Consider the following 21,021-nt stretch of genomic DNA (forward strand, 5'->3'; position numbering starts at 1 on the left):
AATGACACTACTGGGGCGTTGAATTTTACTTACAAAAAGGATGAATGTGAAATTGTTGGGACTATACAATTTTAAGACCAGTCAAGAAACACCAGAAGTAAATTCTAGTTTATTTACCAGTCTCACATGATCTTCTGACTGGTATACTATACAGTTTTAACTGACTTTCTTAGGAGTGACCTTGCAATAGAAGAGCCAAAATTATTTTTTATAATTTTAGATATGATTATTACAGACAGAATAAACTGAAAATGTATATGACAAAATATATGCCTATATCCTGAATCTTTAAAAAGTCACAATTATTACTTAACATTTCAATGTACTGTTACCCAGAACTGAGATATCAACTCCTTTTCCACAGTAAGAATAAAAATGGTATATAATTCAGTTCATTCTGCTACACACCAAGCAGCTACTAAACTCAGAACTATATGGTAGCCATTGAGCACATGAATAAACAACAAAACTATACCTATTATGATACCCAATCTTCTTACATGCACAGATTTTGAATAATCACAGAAAAGCATTCCTGGTTGTGTCTACAAAGTGTTTCAAAAAGGTTTAAGTGAGGAGGCAGGAACTGACCCTGGATGTCCTCAGCCTCTACCGTAGGTCCTAGGCTGAATAAAAGGGGAAAAAAAAGAAAGAGGGCCAAGCACCAGCACCCATCTCTCTCTGCTCCCCAAATGTGCACACAGTGCGATGAGCTGGCTCAGGCTCCTACCAGTGCAGCCCGAGCTGCTCTCTGGCCACTATGTCTTCCCACTCAGAATGGACTGTGTGCCTTCATACCATGAGCCAAATGAACCCTTCCTCCCTGCAGTAGTCTTTCTTGGGCACTTTGTCACAGCACTTAGAAAAATCATTAAGACAGCCTATACCAAAGAATGGAAGGACAAAAAGCGAAGAAATAAACATTTCTGGGGTTTTGTAATCTGCAGTAGTTGCATTACTTGACAGCAATCAAGACAAACAGGCATTCTCCCTTCATCCAAAGCAACTTGTTTAAGCCAACTTGTTCCTAGCCACACAAGAAAATTCACAATCTCTCTCTCTCTTTTTTTCTAAAGTACTATAAATAGCAACAAAAGAGTTTGTAGAAGCGTTTAAAGGGCTAGCTCTGGATTTCTCAGCAATAGTGGCATCTATCTCATGGATGCAATCTCATGGCATGATGGACTGAAAATAAAGGGCAGAAAAGACAATGATAATGAAGCCAACGGCTAAATTTGAGACGTACAGTTTCAATATCAGTTTAAAGAAGCCATAAAATACTCCAGAAAACTACAGTTAAAACTGCCTCCCCACCAGATGTGGTGGCTCATGCCTATAATCCCAGCAGAGGCAGGTGGATCTCTCTGAGTTCAAGGCCAGCCTGGTCTACAAATCAAGTCCAGGATCCAAGACTACACAAAGAAACCCTGTCTCAACAAAACAAAATAAACAAACTCCCTCCCTATCACAGATTCACAAAGGCAGAGAAGAAGCTGAGAGAGCCCTCATAGGGGCCAATACGACTTGTTTCAGACAAACTATCTAGACCTCCTCCATTTAAAATGTGCTAAAAAATTCTATCTTGACTCCTTAATTGGTTGAGAAATTAAATGAAATAATATCTATAAACTGCTTATTCTATGGTGTTTTAACATAAGCAAGTTCTAAGCCATCTGAGGGTCCAAGTTAGAGCAGACTTCTGGGTTTGAGCCCTAATGTCGCCATATCCTTAGCTATGTTCCTGTTTAAAATAACGGCATCTTGCTCACAAGGTGTCTGGGTAGCTTTTAATTGGCTGATATATTTAAAGCACTAAAAGAATGCATAGGAGCTGGGCTTGGTGGCTCACACTTCTAATCGTCTAACTAGGGAAAGAGAGGCAGGAGGATCTCTGTGAGTTCAAGGACAGCCTGGTCTAGTTCCAGGACAGCCAGGGCTACACAGAGAAACCCTGTCTCAAAACAAAACAGATAAACAACAAAGGACGTGCAGGATTCAGAAAGTGCTCAGTGAATGTTAGCAGCCATTATCTTCTCTAGGAGAATATCAAAGTCAGCCAAACTGCAGGAAGTGCACCGTGACCGCATGAGGAAGTAAGCACTTGCAAAACTTTACTCCCAAAATAGGTACAGTCCGCTGTTTATCAAAAATGTCCAGTTTCTTCAAGGACCTAACTAAATATTTTAACGGATATAAAACATTTGAATCCAAAAGAGTTCTTCCTGTTCAAGTGCTCGTTGACAAGTTTGGGACAACATGTTCTAATAACTAAATACATCCAAGGGAAAAGGAGGTTTTCAAATCTAATGCTACTTCACCAATCACAGCTTATAGAAAAAGAAAAAAAAAAGTGCCAAAATGTACCTACATTTACCCTAACTGGGAAAACAGCAGTTCTAGTCACAAATAGAGTCAGGAGTATCTCTGTGAGCTTGTGGCTAGCCAGGGCTAGAGAGAGAGACAGAGAGAGAGAGAGAGAGAGAGAGAGAGAGAGAGAGAGACCCTGACCCAAAGAGAAAGAGAAAGGGAGAGAGAAAGAGAGAGAGAGAGATTGACTTTTTTTAGAGCTGTTATATTTAATGAAAAAAATATTTTTTACTGTCTATCAAAGAAAACATACATTAACTAAAACTAAATCCACCTTCCATTCAAAACTCGCTTATCACACTTTCTCACTCTGGTTATTTGAAATCGCCCTCAATTCATTCCTTGCTTGGATCTTCTACACCCAGTTTTACATTCAACCTTGTTCTACTTTGTCAAAAAAAGAAAAGATCCCTGATGCCAACTCTGTCCCAGGACTAATCATCAACTTCCAGATGGCGTCCCCATCTTCTGGCCTCTTCCCTGAATCCAGCCACCGCACATACTTGCAGGTCAGTTTTCCCTTCTTCTAGAGTTTCCAATACTCTATGGATGAGTCATAACCTCCATCTATAACAGATTTTTATGGGAAATGTTGTGAAACACATCTAACCTCTCTTATGTAAGTTCTGGTTCACTCACGAATTTTGCTGCACATGTCTTGAAATGCTGTAAAATTGGGATATGCATGTCTGAATCTCTTTCGAGATCTGCCAATTTATCAGCCAACAACCAAAAAAATGGCCTATCAGACTATTCAGGAAAGGGCTAAATCCCCAGGCCCTAACTGTTCAAACCTCACACAATCTGGATGGAAGACAGACTTTAGGCCTGACCTGTGAGAAGCCCATGGGAGGCAGCTCTCTGATCCTGGATTATTCTCCCTGATAAGGTTTGTTTATTTTTTTATTTTATTTTTTATTTTTTTTTAGTTTAGTGTTTGAAAGATATTAGTTTGATCAGATATCTGTGCTGCAAGGGGGTGTGGGGTGAGGGGTGGAGTCTGAGGAGCTGGCAACAGCATACAGGTGTTGCATGCACAGATGATTAGACTCCAGTAGGAAGCCCCCCCTTCCCCAGCCAGCAACCCTTCGTGCTGTCCCAGGGAACACCTGGAGTTTGTCCCTGGCTTCTCTGTGAATTTGGCTCTGTATGCCTTTTCCCTCTGCTCAATCATGTCTACCTACTGGTTATGGTAAACAAAACTATGATTATCATAATTTCACTGTCCATTTAATGAGCCACTAAGTTGAATGGTGCTATAGGGACCTCCAAATTCACATCACGTTTTTTTTTTCTCCCTTTGGTGGAATTATTTGCACTAAAGTTACGAGCATCTTGCTCCAATACTTTGACATTAGAAGGTCTTTAAAGCTTACTTATTGTTATTTCTGTACTGGGGGGAGCAGCACACACCACGAGGTGAATGTGGAGATCAGTAGATAACCTGAGGGAGTCAGATCTCCCCTTCCAGTATGTGGGTCCCTGGTTCACCTTTATCCTCTAAGCCATCTCAAGCACGCCTCCATTTTTGTCAGTAGTCAATAATAAATTTGCCTCTTTTGCTGTCTTTTTATATTCTTATATATTTTTTTACATGAACTTAAGTTTCATTTCCAGTTTTGTCTTCCAGATTATAGTTTTCTGAATCTCAAAATCCCTGGGTTTTTGCAAATACCCAATTGTGAATCATAATCAAACTCCGAATACCATATATTCATGTAATTAACCCAAAGACAGCACTACCTTCTCGGACATCCCTCATCTCATATGCTACTCCAACCAATTCTGCTGGGAATTCAGGTCAAATGCCCTTTAGTTCAGTTCATACCTTCCTTTTGTTGTTGTTGTTTCGTTTTGTTTTTCTTTTTGTTTTGAGACAGGGTTTCTCTATAGTCTTGGCTGTCCTGGACTCACTCTGTAGACCACACTGGCCTTGAACTCACAGAGATCTGCCTGCTTCTGCCTCCCTGAGTGCTGTGATTACAGGCATGCATCACTGTGCCTGGTTCATACCTTCCTTTTTATAACTATACTGGCAGCAAAATCTGTTGGCTCTTTCACCATTGCTGTAATAGCCCGGCCCACCCAGTGGTTCACCTGCAACAGCTTAATTCTTCCCTCTCACAATTGTTCTCAACATAGTTCATCAGCATAGTGATTCCGATCAGATTAAGCACTGCACTATTTGAAGCCCTCCCGGGGCACCTTCACATGTTATTAGATTGTCGTGGGGTGGGTAGAGGAGGTCCATTAGAGTCAGCAAGGAGGCAAGCATGACTGAAACTGGGGGATAAAGTGCTTAGCATTTAGGAAACACTTAGCAACAATTTACTGAACAGATAAATTTTAATTGGTGTGTCAAGATGTAAGCCTTTAAACACTCAAAGATAACTATATAACTCTACAGCTACTTAATGAGAGCTCTAAAGAAAGAAGCAATAAAAATCTCTGACTATCAAAACAAACCACTTGTACCCCAATGCTGGAGTCTCCAGGGTTACTCGGGGCGATCACCAGACTTCACTAGAGTTGGAGTCATACAGGGGCTTCCCAATCATCCCACTGAGTCCACCCCAGGCTGCATTGTGGCTGGCTTTACCCTTCAGCCTCTCCACACCGTCAACAATGGGCATGGTGTGCCCAGGGGCACAGTTCCCTTCTGTAATGTCTCTTGTTTCCCCACATCCTACAGAGTGTTTTCATGAGTCTCCTCCAGTCTTTTTAAAAACCACTAAAACACCTACCCATTACATAGGTTTAATACAGCCCAATGCCTTTTAAAGGGCTCTCTGTTGAATGATTTTGGCATAATCATTTTTATTTACATTATTCTACTTCGAAATTTAAAGTCAGTCTTTTTAACCCTATTTCCAGTGATAATTACCATTATTTAATTGTTTGGTATAGAAGCATTATTAGTGTTACTATTCTTAAGGTTTAAATTCAGGAAGGGCTAGCTTTTTCAAGTACAGAATTCTTCCTCTGTACCATTTCTCCTGCCTTGTCATTGGATTGTGCTATGTTATTATCAGTTTTGAGGCAACAAAGGAATGTAGAAGGGATAAATGAATGACCCAGATGTCCAGGACAAAAACATGCTCTATATTCCAACTCAGTTCCTTGTCTATAAGGCAGTGATTGGCATGCCCACACCACAGGGCTGAGATGTGTGATAATATGAACAAGGTTCCCAGTAGGTACTTACCAAAAAGTTATGACTCGAAGAGGAAGTAGAAGGGGGAATCAAAGGAAGAGGGCAGACAGGGAAGAGGAAGAGAAACAGTCCAACTTAGAGCTGAAAACAGCCAAATGTTGAAATATATATAGATATATGTATACATATATCTATATATAGAGAGAGAGATAGATATAGATATAGATGGGTGTATACAAGGTTAGGAATGTTGGCCTTGGTGTCTGTAACCTCATCTTAATAAGGCAGCCCTCCTTTTCAATGTCATTAGCTTTCTATTCTGACAATGTTTATTCCTCTTAGTCTTAATCTCTTCTGTAAACTCATCTACCCAAACTTTCATGCTACCCTTTTGATCCTACCTCTACTCATAGTAGCTTCCCCCAGCTACTTCTTTTGATCAAACCTGAAGAAATTCTCTCTGACTGTGTTGCAGAAGACTCCCCTTTTCAAACTCTTCTCATGTCTTGTCTCAAATATATAGAGGGTAGTTAACAGCCTCAGTTAAATGGAGAGAGGGAAATGGGACAAAGGACCATTCGCATCCTTTCAAATGGACAGTTCTATGAAGAAACTGACTCTTTCCCTGACACCTATTCCCATCCTGCTCTTGCATCAAAGACAAATGTCACCTTCTTCCAATCCACAAGCAAGCTGGAACTGGCCACTTCAATTCCAGGGGGACACTTTGGTTCTCTAAGTGACTCTGGGAGTGTCTCCACTTCCATTGTTTAAAATTGCCATTTGCCTACATGTACTCTTTAATCTTCACAAGTAACTTTATTGTTTGAGAGATATTTCCAGCTTCCTCAGTGGCTTAAAGAACCTCAATCCTTAACCACGAGCTAGGAGGAAGCAACTTCTCTTACTGAACAGCTGCAAACTGACCTGCTTATTCATCGCCTACGGACAACTTAGTAAACCCACTGACATTTCCTATTTTGCCCCTTTCCAAAAGCATCCAGCTCTCCCTTTGTCACCTATAAAAAGGACAGTAATGTGTTAGGGTCTCCAGTGCAGATGCAATGTCTATGTATTTATCTTAATGTCTGTGCTGGCTAGTTCTATGCCACACACTAGAGTGAGTCATTTTTAGAAAGGGAGCTGCAATTAAAAAAATGTTCCAACATGTTGACCTGTAGTCCATTCTCTTGACTGATAATGCATGAGAGAGGGCCCAGGTCACTGTGGGCAACGGTGCCCCTGGGCTGGTGGTCCTGTGGTGCTATAAGGAAGCAGGCTGGGGAACAAGCCTATAAGCAGCACTCTTCCATGGCCTCTGCATCAGCTTTTCTCCAGATTCCTGCCTTGAGTTTCTGCCCTGACTACCCTGGATGACTGACTGCAAGCTGCAAGAGGAAATAAACCTTTCTCTCCCCTGGGTTGCTTTTGGTCATGATGTTTCATCACAGTACTAGAAACCACAAGTAAGACTCTATAAGGATAGCCTCAAACAGAAAGAAGTCACAGAGCATGCCACACTAAAAAGAAGAAAGGCACAAGAGCCTTTCAGGAAATGGGGAGCACATCTATACCCCCAAGGCCCTCTGTGGCATGGCTATCTATGGCTATATGGAGAACAGTGCAGGTCCAGGCAAGCAGGATACAGACACTGACACTCTGCAGGTGTGGGGAAGCAAGGACACCCTGAGGAAGTGATAGCTGGACAGGGCCTTACAAGGGGGTAGGCAAGAATGCACACAGATTTAATGGTCTCTAGTAAACATTTATGACTAATTATGTGCATATTGAGTATCTTTACATCTGTAATTATCTCTCTTCCTAACACTGTCCTCCATGGACCCCAAAGGAACGTGAGGTAGATTTCACCTACTCAGACACAAGCTGCTGGGATTTAGGGGCGTAGTCATCTGTCCCTCCTACAGTGCCAAGCACAGGCCTTTCAAAGTATGTGTAGCAGGGTTAAGAAAATGGCCCAAAGGTCTTGCTGCACAAGTTTGAGGACCTGTGTCTGTATCACATAAAAATCCAGGAGGCTAGCATGCATTCCCAGTGCTCCTATGGCAAGTGAGCAATTGGAGACAGGAGAATCCCAGATATGTGCAATAGCAAATAGCAAAGAAGAGATAAGGCCTTAAACAAAGTGTAAGGGAAAGATCCATATTTGAAGTTGTACTCCACACTATGGAGCATACATGTACACACAAACACATATCACACACACACCCACACACACATACCATATGTACAGGAAACAATGAAAAGGATATGAAGGCAAAGAGAGAATAACACACAAGGAGACAGTGAGTTGTAACTCAGTCATTTCATTTCCTGTCCCTCCTTTCCATGACCCTTTGCTCCTTAGCCTATCTGCTAGCAATGCTCTCCTACCCCCTCCCTCCCTTTATTGCATAAAACCCTTCCAGGCCCAAGTCCTTATCCCTTCACAGCTGCTATCCCTCTGCCTTGTCATCTTCTCAAGTCTCCTCTTTCCTGTCGTCCTAGTGTTCAGTCCAGTGTTTAGCTGACCTCATTAAAGTTTAGCCATTATCTGCCAAGCAGATTTTACATTCCTCAAGGCCAAAATGCACATCATATCTATTTTGCATGCCTGTTCTCTTCCTGCCACTCAGACATCCCCTCAAACACAAAGGTACCTGGCAAATACTTGCTGAAAGATTAAGACCTTCCAGCGTTCCTATCACACAGGCCTAATGTCCTTTCATCCCATTCTCCAAGTTCAAAAGTGCACTGGACGAAGTTAGAGACATCAAAGTGTTCCTTTCCAAATAACACAGACCCACCACTTCTAAATCTTGCAGTAACTGAACCAACAGTGAGTGGCTTCACCAATTAGAGAGAAAAAAAAATGTAGGCGCACAAAGAAGGTTCTACTTTATAGCCTCCTTCCAGCGCAGCTGGCTCAGCTGTACTCCAAGCACAGAGCTTATCACTCCAGAGCAATTCAGTAACGTAAACACTCACTGCCATACACACTTTCCCCAACAAAGAGATACTGGAAGAGGTCCAACAATCTCAAACCTTAAAGATGAAATTTAACATGTTAAAGTGAAATTGTACTTTCATATATCCCACTCAGCTACTCCTCACCAAAATCTAGGAAATAATTCTATGCAAATCACATCAAAACCACAAATTTCCATGATGACAAACCTTAGGATCTAAACATAACACGTGGATCAGAACGTGGCCCCGATAATAATAATAATTTCCTTGGGTAGGAGAGGCAGATCTTGAAATTTCAAATGAGTGTACAACAAAGAATAACTGACCGGTTAAAAAAAAATCAACAGGTCAGTCCGTAGTGGTTCTGGATTCTCCTGGGAATAGGCTTTAAGTTCTGGAAGATATAACGCAAACAGAGAAAAACAGAATAAAACTAAAGAGAGCAAGAGAAGGCCCTCTCAACTAAGGTCACTGGAGGTCTTAGTGATTCCAAGAACCAAGTTTCCTTGAAAATGGAAACTGTGGAAAACACAGGCTCTAACACTGTACAAGACACTGACCTGCTTTGGCCCAGGGCTACCCAAAACTGGGCTCATCTCAGCTGATTGCATATTTTCCACTTTCTATAGGAAAAAAATTGCACAAAAATTGATGATTTCCATATAGTTACATCTTAACTAAAATACCACTCAAAAGCTACAGAATTAATATTTTTGAAATTGTCTTTTTAAACAACATGAAACAAAGTTCTAAAAACTAGTGTTATTGGGGTTTTGTTTGTTTGTAACCATAAACACTGCTATAAGAACCTTTCTGTTGGAGGACAGAGAAATGGCTCAGGGGTTAGGAGCACTGGCTGCTTTTCCAGAGGCCCTGGGTTCAATACCCAGAACCACGTAGCAGTTCTGTAACTACAATCTGTAACTACAGTTCTGAGGGATCTGACCCACTCTTCTGGCCTTAAAAGAGCTTTTCTATGTGAAATTTCCAGAGACTCTTTCTGACACAGACAGCCTCCCTATTTTTACAGACTCTTTCTGACACAGACAGCCTCCCTATTTTTACTTCCTGCTCTATGCCAATATGTGTCTAACACAGAAATAAACATGGCATGGTGGCATGAACTTAGAATCCTAGCACTTGGGAGCAGGGGCAAGAGGATCAGAAGTTCAGAGTTATTCTCTGTTACAGGCCAGCTTGGGCTACAGTGAGATCCTTTTTATTAAAGCACAACAACCATCAAAGACAAAACCAAACAAAACTCCCACATAGAAATGGAACAGAGAAAAGTATAAGTATAAATGAAAGTTCAACGGAACACTGGAGCTTGGTGTTAAGACTATTAAAAACAACTGGAAAAAAAAAACAAACAAACAAGAATACAAAACCTGTGATAAGAAAGCTGGAGTATAACATGATAATGATGGATAAATTAGACAATGGGACTGTGGCAGTAATTATGCAATGTGTCTACCAAGTCATTGTCTGTTAATAAAATGCCACTTTAAGTTCTTTTAAATATGAAAAAAAAGGCCTCATTGAGACAGAAAATAAAACATAAGAGTTCTATAGTGTCTGCCTGAAAGAAGGCTATAGTAACCTTCTATAATCTGGATTAATTTAACCAACCGATTACTGCTAAACTATAGTCAAAATGCTAAAAAAAAAAAAAAAAACAAAAAAAACTGCAGCAGCAACATTCATTTAAAATATTAAAACCGATCTTTTACATTCATTTAAAAAAAAATCATTTTTACTTTTTATAATTTTCAAGTTCAGATGAGCAGAAGTCACAGCCCCAGATGACATGACCACGCTTCACACATCTTTTCAGGATGTAAACGTTTCCAGAGAACTCAAAGGCCTCAAGAAATCATCCTAAAAGATAAACACATCAGGAAAGCCTTGCTGCAGTCAGTCAGCAGAAACCCCTCTAGATAGCCTCATGTCTGTTTCCCCTTCTCTTTCCTATGGGAAGATGAAAAAATAGCTATTCAGTTTCCCCTTTCAGACTACTTTTTCCTTCCTGCATGGCCCATCCCATCCCTTAAGAGAAGTAGAAGGACAGCAGGTGATTCCCAAGGCCAGTTGGCAACAGCCTGATTGTCCCTAGGGCTGGAGAAAGGACCCCACTTTACACCTTCTGGAATGATGTCACTAAACTGCTAAAAGAAAGGTTCTTCCAAGAATTTGTGGAATGCTAGAAATCTACCGCTGGACAGATATATTCAAACAATAAGTCCACCAGAGCTTCAGGAACAGCTTATGGTCAGCACTGTGCTGAGGGCCAGCACCTCCGCTGGCCCCTGCTTTCACTCCGGTTTTGTGTGTTGGAGTGCACCTTGGCACAGATTATTTTTGTCATACATCAGTGATGTATGTCCTTGGGTTTCTTGTCACTGGCAACCTCTGGACAGAAGTAGCTTTAGAATTGCAGCATCCCTTTCAGAACCCCAGTCTAGAAGAGAACTATGTAAACAATTTCTGCTCAGTTATTCTGCAAGCGAGATATTACAGCACTAACATAGGAGTTGTCAGCAAATGTCTTCTAGCAGTCACCTGACGCCCGGCGACAGGGAAGCCAGTACCATCACCTGCTACTTCATCGAGGAAACACTGCAGACGTACAAATGGCGAACACACCTCCTTTGAAAACTCTTAGGATTTATAAAGTGCTGGTTCAACTTTCTTACAGACTATCTTCTTCCATGTGTGTTACATGTCTATTACATGTCTACTACTTAGTAGCTTCTGCATGAAATACCTATTGTTGAACATGGAGAAAATGTAAGCAGCTGATGTGGTTAATGAATACCACTTTCTAACCCTATGGCAAGGGCGTATAACATGAATATCTCAAGCAGAAAGACGCAAATGAGAGTTGTTTAAATTGACTGGGGCCTATTTAGGTTTTTGTTTGTTTGTTTGTTTGTTTTTTGTGTCTTTTATCTTTGTGTTTAGTTTTGACTTTTGAGGGGGGAGGAGGGTCTTGCTATACAGCCCTGGCAGACTTACTATATTCCCAGGCCTGGAGCTCAAGATAATCCTCCTCATCTCCATCACCACCATGCCACATGCTCTCAATTTTTGCTAAAAAAGTGTGAATGCTAGTTAAGTATAATGCTGGTTATTTTAATATGATCAGCTAGTGTATTCCACAATAATTGAAGAGATCAGTCACTATTAATTCTACAAATGAGCCTCAAAAAGTTTTGTTTGGGTATGCATACATATATATTCAGTGACAAACTCTTTCTGACCCTGACTAGGACAAAGCTGATAGATGCCAAAAGCCCACAGCTGACATGTCATATGTGTAATTAAAGTTAATGAGGGGGCTGGGGAGAGAGATCAGTCAGTAAAGTGTCCTCACAAGCATAGGGACCTGAGTTCAGATTTCCGAGCACCCATATAAACAGGGGGGAACATAATTATTTGTCACATTTTTATAACAAGATTTTCACTCACCTAATAATAACAACTCATCTAACAAGTATTCTCAAATATAAAACTCCGAAGCAAACCATGATTATCAGAAGGGTGGACATATTTCACGTTCTGCTCTTTTGATAGCAACAGTTTGACATTTCTACCGAGATCATGTTTCTAGATGATTCTAAAAGAACTAAAACACACAAAAGGAAGCCCTGGGTTAATCTTAACACACATTAAAATTCAGTGTTATTCTTGAGTTAAGAACTGAACAAACGACTCCACTCAAGAAATAAACTGATAGCCTCAGCATCTTTTCTTCTCTTTCCAAACTAAAATCATCCCCTTTCTTCTCTGACCCTAAAAGGCTCTGAGAATCTGTCTCCTCCTCTGGCAGGTTTATACTTCTGCAGGCGTCTGAAAAAGAATCTGGCGTCCAACCCTCAACAGGCTACAGCCTGCCTGCAAACCCATAGGGCAGTTAGCCACACTATTGATATGGCATCAAGTGCTAGAGAACAGAGCAAGCAGCCTGGGGCTCTACAGCCATTAGAGGAGGCCTTGCAGTGAGGTCCTTACCAAGCAGAGATGGGGGAAGGTGGATGGATGGAAGATTGATGGTGGATGGAGTGGATTGAAGGTGGATGGAGTGAGGACAAAAGGGGATCTGTAAACAGTTGCAGAAACTGAAGTGTGCATGAGCATTCAGGGAGCTGACGGTTCATGGGCAGTAACTACAAAAACATAATAAAGGAAAATGCAATGTGAGCTTTTAATAATTTGAATTTGGGATTACAGAGGACAAAGTAGCATTATGTGTGCAATTTATGTTTGTCTCAGTCAATTTAAGTTATGTACAGATTACCTATAAAATGAAAGATCGAGTCGCTTGCCTTCAGCATATCCACTCTACTAAAATGAAGACAAGGCATGCACACTATCTCACTCTCCAGCTCCACTAGGCTAATGTGTGAATTAGGATGTGTGTGTGTATAGCAAATGAAAGAGTACTAGTCCATTTGAAAACATCAAGTATGCAGGTAGCTGCCTGTTCTATCAGGAACATTGCCTGTCTTTAACTGACTAAATGCTTATGAATCTGTAGGTGAGAGTTTAGTATAAGTAATGTCCCAACTGCCCAGTACTTTCTGGTTTTCTTCTATTTCTAAAATAGTTCACCACCAGCTAATCAAATCGTCCCTCTACATAATACTGAGCTTCGAAAACACCAAAATGTAGCCTGTGTGCTACACTTATTTGTCATATATACAACTGTCTTCTTTGAAAAACAAGTCTAATTTTTAAAAGATAATTTCTACTTAGAATGGGACAGTAAAGAAGGACTTGGGAAACATCCACTTCCAATTCTTGCTCCCAGCAAACAGCTACATTCAGTGTCTCAGAAGTCTGGGATTCTACTCCCTACTTCCCACTCTGACACTAATTCATCATATGGATTTTATGGGAAAATAATTTCCCATGTGACTACCCTGGGTTTAGACACAGGCTTCATTCCCATGTCCACCCTAACTGCAGGTATACAGATTTGGGTCGTGCACTGCAAAACATCTGCTAGTAGTTTAGTGACCTCCAGAGAGTTTGAGTCTACAAATCACAATAGGAAGAGATAATGTAATTCCAATATGAGAAAATCTAAGGCACTAAATATAGCAATAAGAACAGTTCTGCCCTGTGTCGGACATTTTTTTTTTCCCAATACAGTCGTTGGTTGCAGAAACTCCTCAGGTGCCTTTCCCTCCTTCAAAAGGGCAACCCAGCAACTCTCAAGAACAGAACGAAGCACCCGCTGATGAAGTTCCCACCATCATATGCTTATTTGCGAACTACTGCCAAATACTAAAGTAGACCCATACTCAAGTAGTATTTACCAAGAGGCAAGCCCAGCTGACCTCTTACCATGCGTTTTCCTTCCATCAGGCTTCAACCTCAGAGGAAGAAAAATGTGAAACCATGTTCAGCCGGCTGGACCAGGACCAGAACCTAAAAGCCCCACATGCAGAGGCCTAGATTGTATCCTGCTGCACATTTCCCTCCTTGTCAAGGTACAAAAACAACAACAACAACAAAAAAGGTGTTTTCCGCTGATTATTGAAACTGGTATCATTTCCTAGTCAATGAGCAAAACGACTCTTCTGACTCTCAAGTTCTCCTTGTTGCTGAGTCACGTATTTTTTCCGTTCTATAGCCAAAGACACGCCAGGAAAGTTGGAGCTGACTCTCATGTACCCATGCCCTCCCCCTACTAAGAACAGGCACTAGTGCCCATAAGGAGAGGCTGCTAAGGTTACTCACATATTAAATCCAATTTTTTCTCCCTCTTCTAAAATAGACTTTACTACACTTAAACAGGGAGGGGGAGGGGCAGAGGGAGACTATGTCCGCACAGAGACCTTAAAGAAAAATAGTAAAGCATGCGGAAATACCCACGAGATCCTCTTTTACTTCCCCCCCCCCCCCAGTGCGCGTTCCACTTTGTAGTTCTCTCTGGTAGTACAGTGCGAAATCGTCTACAAAATAGCTAATCCAAAATGTTCATCTCCTAAGGGGTGGAGAGAGGGCTTGGTGGTCAAGAACTGCACTTGTGGTTCGGCTCTTGTGGTACTACTCTTGAATGGGACCTGAATTCAGTTCTCAGCGCCCACGCACATCAGGACGCTCACAACAGCCCATTGCAGCAGGTCTGACATCCTCTTCTGACCTCTACAGGTATCTGTACCCACGTGCACATAGTCTCCGGCACATAATTTAAATAAATATTTTTCAAACCGAAGAAAACAGAATTATTATTAAAAGTGAAATTTTTTTTTTGTAATGTGAAAGATAACGAAGATATCTCTACAAGAGAGGCTCTTTCGTCCTTGACTGAGCAGTAATAAACACCAAGTGTCTTCAGGAATCTACCAGAAAGTCTCTAGAAACCAACGTGTCAATTCCTGACCTAAAGAATTCCAGGTGAATGAGACTGGCCTCTCGCGTTGGAAGCAAGCGGTTAGGTTTCAATATGAATGCCAGCTGGCCTAAGCGGAGGCACAGCCTCCAAGGAGAGATGAGAAAGTTCTCAGTTCACAAAGTTAGCTCAGATCCAGCCGCGACAGATTCTGAGCCCATGTGGCATCGCTTACAGCGCTCCTCAGTCCCAGCCCAAATCAGTCCCCCCACCCCACCCCGCTGGCCCCCGGTCGGCCGGCCCAGGCGGCCTAGGACTGAGGTTACCCAGTCACCCCGCAGTGTGGGAGTGCAGGGGCGCTGGAATCCTGTGGTTGGGGGCGGCGCAGGACCGGCTTTTTGGGCTTCCACGGTGCCGAAGGCGCACAGGCAGAACCAGCAAGGGCGCACACAAGACCACCACCATCCCTATATAACAGATGTGCCGAAGGAAGGGGACATGAGGCTGCGCCATCCAAACCTGCGGGGACACGGGATCCCCGGGAGCCCGTCTAGTCCCCGCCATTCGCTCCTGACTTCCGTGCTGCTGTCGCGCGGGGCTCTGTTGGGCACCCGGGTGGGAGACCGCGGAGTCAGCCGAACCGGCCAGGGATGCCCATAGGGAAGCGATGTGCAGTCGGGGACGTGGCTCTAGCTGCCTGGCCAGGACCCGTCCCCTGGAGACCTATAGAGCCGAGGGAGGGAAGCTTCTCCGCGCGTGGCCCAGAGCGGCGCCCAACCCCGCCCGGCGCTCACCGCTCCGTCCTCCCCGGGTGTCCTCTCTTAGCGTCCCCGCCGGGCTCCGGGGCTCGGGACCCCTGGAGTCCGGCCCTCAGCGTGAGCGCTGAGCCATCCGAGCCCAGGGCGCCGCGCCCGGGATGCGCCTCTGCAGCCTCAGGCGGGCGGCCGTGCGGACGGGGCGGAGACCGTCGGCGGAGGGCGGGCCGCGGCAGGGCTCGGCCTGGGGCGGAGGAAGCCGCAACGTCAGCAGAGCGGGGGAGGCGAGGGTGAGGAGGGGGAGAGCGGGACCCCTGCCCGGCCCAATCCCGACCTCCGCCTGCGCTCTCCTCGGCTCCCCACGGGGCGCCCCGTTCCCGCCGCGTCGGCCGGGACCCCACGCACCCTGCCCAGCCCAGCCGCTTTGGCTCCCACAGCTCTGGTTTCTCGCCACGCGTGAGCTTCAGGTTCCACTGTGGAATGACACCCAAAGGAAAGATAACTTCTGAAGGCCCGGGGGGAGTTAAATCACTGGAAGAGGAAAGCTGAGAATTTAAAGAATCCCACCTCGGACGCTGGGGCCCTATCCCCTCTCCAGGCTCCAAAATAGTTACACTCCCGTCGCCTCCCTCCTCCCTCACCCCCTCTTTTCCTGAATTCAATTTTACTCTCAAAGAGATGGGAGAAAAATCACCTAATCCGAAGCAGTTGTCGCCTAGAGTGGAGCCACAAAATACAGGAAATCCTATCGCACCGAACCCTGTAAACTGAACTGATTTTAATCAGCAAAGATAAAGGGTTGGGAGCAGATCATTTGCAGCTCACGAGGGAAACTTTATCTTATCTCTTGTGTGTGTGTGTGTGTGTGTGTGAGAGAGAAAGAGAGAGAGAGAGAGAGAGAGAGAGAGAGAGAGAGAGAGAGAGAGAGAGAGAGAGAGAGAGAGAGACAGGGGCAGAGAGGAGAGAGCGCTCATGCACTCACTTGTGTTTATTCTTTCAATGAAAAGCAGCCATCCAGTTCAACCTCAGCTATCTAACCACTCCAGAGCTTGATCTCCTTCCGCAGAGTGGTAATTAACCTACTAGGTTCTATGAAATGGAAGTTGTGGGAGTTACTTACCCGCTCATCAGAAAAGGCTGGTTTACTCAAGCCCTAGGCTCTCTCCACGTTTGAACCCTTAGAGAACCTGAAGACCCACTGGTGCTTCCGGGCAACCACACTGCTAGGAAACTTTACGGATTTTGCAATCAAGGGCGCTTCTTCACCACAGAATTAAAAGGAAAAGAAAATAAACCCTACCGTTAGGTTTTAAAATGCTAACTCAGATAAATGACTGATCTGCATAAACTTCCTGATGTTTAGATGGGGCCTGTGGGGGGGCAGAAGGCTTGAACAAGATTAGTACTAGCTATTTGAAGTAATATTCAAATCTTTACTCTGCCATTTACTAGGGGCCTTAGAAAGCTAAGCTGCCTTCAGAGCCTGTATCTCCTCTGTATAATCAAGTCATTGTAATACCTTCATGAAACAAAAGATGCAATAAAAATGGCAAATATTTATTGAAAGTTTGCAATATGCCCGACAAGGTGCTAAGGTACTTGTTTTAGTAGAACGTGTGTCAGTACCAAGCTGTGGTATATGATTCTGAGTTAATTTCCATTTCTCTTCTTAAATCAGAAAGTGGCTTTAGAGAAATATCTCCTTTAAGTTACTGAACTGACAGTTTGGCTAGGTGGCACACACCTGTAATCCCAGCACCCAGGGAGGAAGAGGCAGGTGGATCACTGTGAGTTTGAGGCCAGCCTGGTCTAAAAATCTAGTCCAGGACAGCCAAGCCTACACAGAGAAACACTGTTTCGAAAAAAAAAAAATTACTGAACTTCCTGGTAAGTCAACTTGTAGTCGCTGATTCCCCCAGCTAATATCTTAGTATCATTGAACAGTTTTAATAACTTTTTTTTCTTATGGAACCCCACACCTACATGATAAATCAGATGATGGATCATCACAGGCAAACAAGATTGAAAATTCTTCAAAGGAAATGGTACCTACTGCCATGTGCTTGCAAACCCTGTTTACCTGTGATTGATGACATTACTCTGGAAATCTAGCTGTGGATGACACTGATTTTCAAAGAACACCACGGCAGCTCTCAATAAATTTACACTCCTGCTTTCTGGAGTCCATAGGCCACCCTTTTTATTTTTGTTTTTTTAAGATTTAATTGCATTTTAGTTATGTGTACTTGCATGTCTCCCTGAGGGTATATGCCTGTGAATGCAGATAAGGACAGAGGCCAGAAAAGGGCGCTACATCACCTGGAGTTGGATGTAGAGCCCTTGTGAGATGCCCAACATGGACACTAGGAGCTGAACTTGGGTCTTCTGTAAGAGTTCCATGCATTCTTATCCATACTCTCCAGCCCCAACATGTCTCTTCTTGCCTCTGCAGGAGAATGCTTTGGGTTGTCTGCGTACATACTCATCCCTGTTATCTTTCCTTTGCCCAGTGTCCTTCTTAAAACCTGATCCTTTGAACTGCATCCAAAGTTTCATTTAAAAGTCAGATTAGTAAATTGTGTACTGTCTTTGTTCTGAAATATGTTCTTGGAGTATTGACTTCTCTATTACAGTTCACTGAAGTTTGGTTTGTTTATTTGTTTGATTGGTTGGTTTTCATAGCTGATGCTACCACAGGCTGTCTTCAGCATACACGAGCTACAGTCTGTGTCCAACACTGTGTATTATTCTATTGGATTCTGTTAAATTTGGCCTATTTTCAGTTTGCTGAATTGTCAGTACTACTAACATAATAGTTAATTCTGCTGTATCCTACATCATCAGGTAAGTTCTCAATCTCCTTCCAGCTGACACTGAATTTGAATGCTCTTGCTGAGTATTTTCATCAGTGAGGGATGTTTCTCACTGAGTATTTTTATCACCGTATTGCCTTCTCATATTTTCTTCTCTTGTCAAAAGAAACCAAGCATGGGACATTGTATCCCTAGTTGAGAGATTAGTAGAAAGTGACCCTGTCCTCTCCCATGCAGCTGCAAACAACAATATGTTGTTTCCCTGCCTGCTGTCTTTCCAGCTGGTATAGCAACAAGGTTAAAAAAGAAAAGAAAAGAAAAGAAAAGAAAAGAAAAGAAAAGAAAAGAAAAGAAAAGAAAAGAAAAGACTACCTAGTGAATTCTTGTTAATTCTACTAACTTGCCCCTTCCTTTTTTAAGTGACCAGATATGACTTCAGTAACAGTGTATTCATTTTTCTCTGCTTCTGTGAGGTTTCTTCTCTTGGGTTTAGAAACCAGCTTCCTTCCTTCCTTCCTTCCTTCCTTCCTTCCTTCCTTCCTTCCTTCCTTTCTTTCTTTCTTTCTTCTTTCTATTTCCCCTCCACTTGTCCATCTTCAGCCTTTCTGTGTTCACTGCCCTTTCTGCTGACTCAAGCTAAATGCACTTAGTATAAACTACTTGCTGAAGTGTAAATGCTTTAGGGAAAAAAGATAAGTCTTAGAGAAACCATACTCTTGCAAGTTCTTCATTACTCTCATTTTACAGTTAACTAGTTCTGTGTGGCTGTTTTTGTCTTTGTTGTTGTTTTGTTTTAATTCATTCGCTATAGACAAGTCAGGAAAAGAGAATTGTCCTTCTCTTGACATCCATTTATATTAGGCAAAGAAATTCCTTCCACATTATTGTTTGAATAAAATATTTTAAGTTGTATTCTTTTGTTGTCCTTATTTTATTCTTGACTCTAGACTAATAGACACCAACCAAAATAACATAGGCTGAAGGTCCATGATTTCTATTCTTACGTTATTCACTCAGTTAAATTTAAATCTGTGAGCAATCTGGGTCTGAGCCTCTGCTTCAATCCTTGCAAAGAGATTTCCTCCTCAAGTCAAAATTACACCATTTGTAAACTGCCTTATCATAAGGCTGTGTGTTACCTCATGCCTGGGTCATTGGCAAGGCAGCATCTTTTTTGACTGTTAGAGCCATGTTTGCCTGGAGATGTCTGAGTTTACCTTCTCCATTTCTAAGCATGTGGTCCTGGCCAGACACTTATTGCATCCCCAACTCCCACATGGTCCTACCCCATGGCTTTTCTAGCCTTTCTCACTTGGGCCTGACTTTGCCATCCCCGATCTATTACTCCCCCATCAGCCTATTCTGAGGCTGCTAATTCAGCCCCTCCAGTTTCCCTAGCTTTGTGTTAATTATGACAAAATTGAGGCAGTCACTTACACCCACAGTCATATCAGTTTCACTCCATGCCGAGCCAGTGTGTGACTGTTAGAGTTCTCCTCCAGCTACACATTTCCTCAACACTTCTGACAAATGTTTAAGTGTGTCAGACAAGTCCATGAGTCTCTTACTTTGTCCTCACAAGCACTGGTGTCAGCATTATGCCATCTAACTGGTGAATTATAGCAGGAGGAAAATAGTAGCCATTTGTCTGTAATAGCCTTGCATTGCTGGGGTCTGTTGGACCAGAAACAAGATCAAGGAAAACAAAATGAAGAAACAGCCAATCAGAAAGTGGAAGTGCTCAAACCCTAGTGATTCTGTTTACTGACATCTACCCACTAAGCCACTTGACACCTATCAACTTTTCATATACAGAAAACCCTTCTGGCATGTTAGTGTTCAATTCAAGGCGGAGCAATTCTCCACTCATTCACAATTAACTCTTCAAATGGGTGATTTTCCATCACTTGTAGTTTATTCTGAGCCCCTAAACATGTCCCGACTTTTAGTGACAAAAGTCATCATTGATATTTGCTGAACAAAGGAGTGAAATTAGCTGTATCCTTTTCCTTGGGCTTACTGGTACCAAGAGCTTAAAATAGTTCATATTTTTCTTGAACATGGTTTCTGGAACTGTAAAAATTATATACATCAGTAAGGAATTTAGAAAATTAATGCTGATTAAGGCCAAGGTTTCTATTAGTAATTACTTATAAAGCCACTTAGAAAGTAGTGGGTATTCACTTTAACGTCTACCGACTTCCTCAATGAAGTGTGCTTACGGGAGGATACATTCAGAAGGCTCACAGGCCAGGCTCATGCTTAGGGTGCTGGCTGCCCAACGTTCAGGTGCTGTTGTGGACTATTCATGAAACAGTTCAACTTCTGTCTTCATTACCTGATCCTGCCATTTACTGAATTTATTTTCAGGCTTCCTTTTGATTATCCTTTTTCAAGGAATGGAATTTACTATCTCTGTGTGTGTGTGTGTGTGTGTTTTCGAGGCAGAGTGTCTCTGTGTAGCCCTGACTCTGTAGACCTCAAACTCAGAGATCCTCCTGACTCTGCCTGATAAAATTTTTAAATGTCAGGTATGGAGAGTGGATGGATGAGATGGGTCAGCGGTTATGGAGAGTTACAGCTATGTAACATGAGCTCTAACATTGGCCACACCTTAGAAAGAAC

General features: G+C 42.7%; 1 protein-coding gene across 4 annotated transcripts in view; it reads right to left on the minus strand.

Moving 5' to 3' along the window:
* The window catches only part of Dse (dermatan sulfate epimerase), a 55,193-nt gene extending 38,400 nt beyond the window's left edge, over window positions 1-16,793 (minus strand). Inside the window, exon 1 of one of the 4 annotated variants that reach the window (XM_021651219.2) lies at window positions 16,704-16,793. The gene's annotated coding sequence lies outside the window, so the exon portion shown is untranslated. Of the gene's footprint in view, window positions 1-15,622; window positions 15,789-16,277; window positions 16,296-16,703 lie in introns of those variants that run through there. The other 3 variants (XM_060373661.1, XM_021651218.2, XM_060373663.1) reach the window with 3 other exon arrangements.
* Between the last annotated feature and the right edge of the window lie 4,228 nt (window positions 16,794-21,021).

Source organism: Meriones unguiculatus, chromosome 20 (genome assembly GCF_030254825.1).
Source record: "Meriones unguiculatus strain TT.TT164.6M chromosome 20, Bangor_MerUng_6.1, whole genome shotgun sequence".
In the NCBI taxonomy this organism is placed as follows: domain Eukaryota; kingdom Metazoa; phylum Chordata; class Mammalia; order Rodentia; family Muridae; genus Meriones; species Meriones unguiculatus.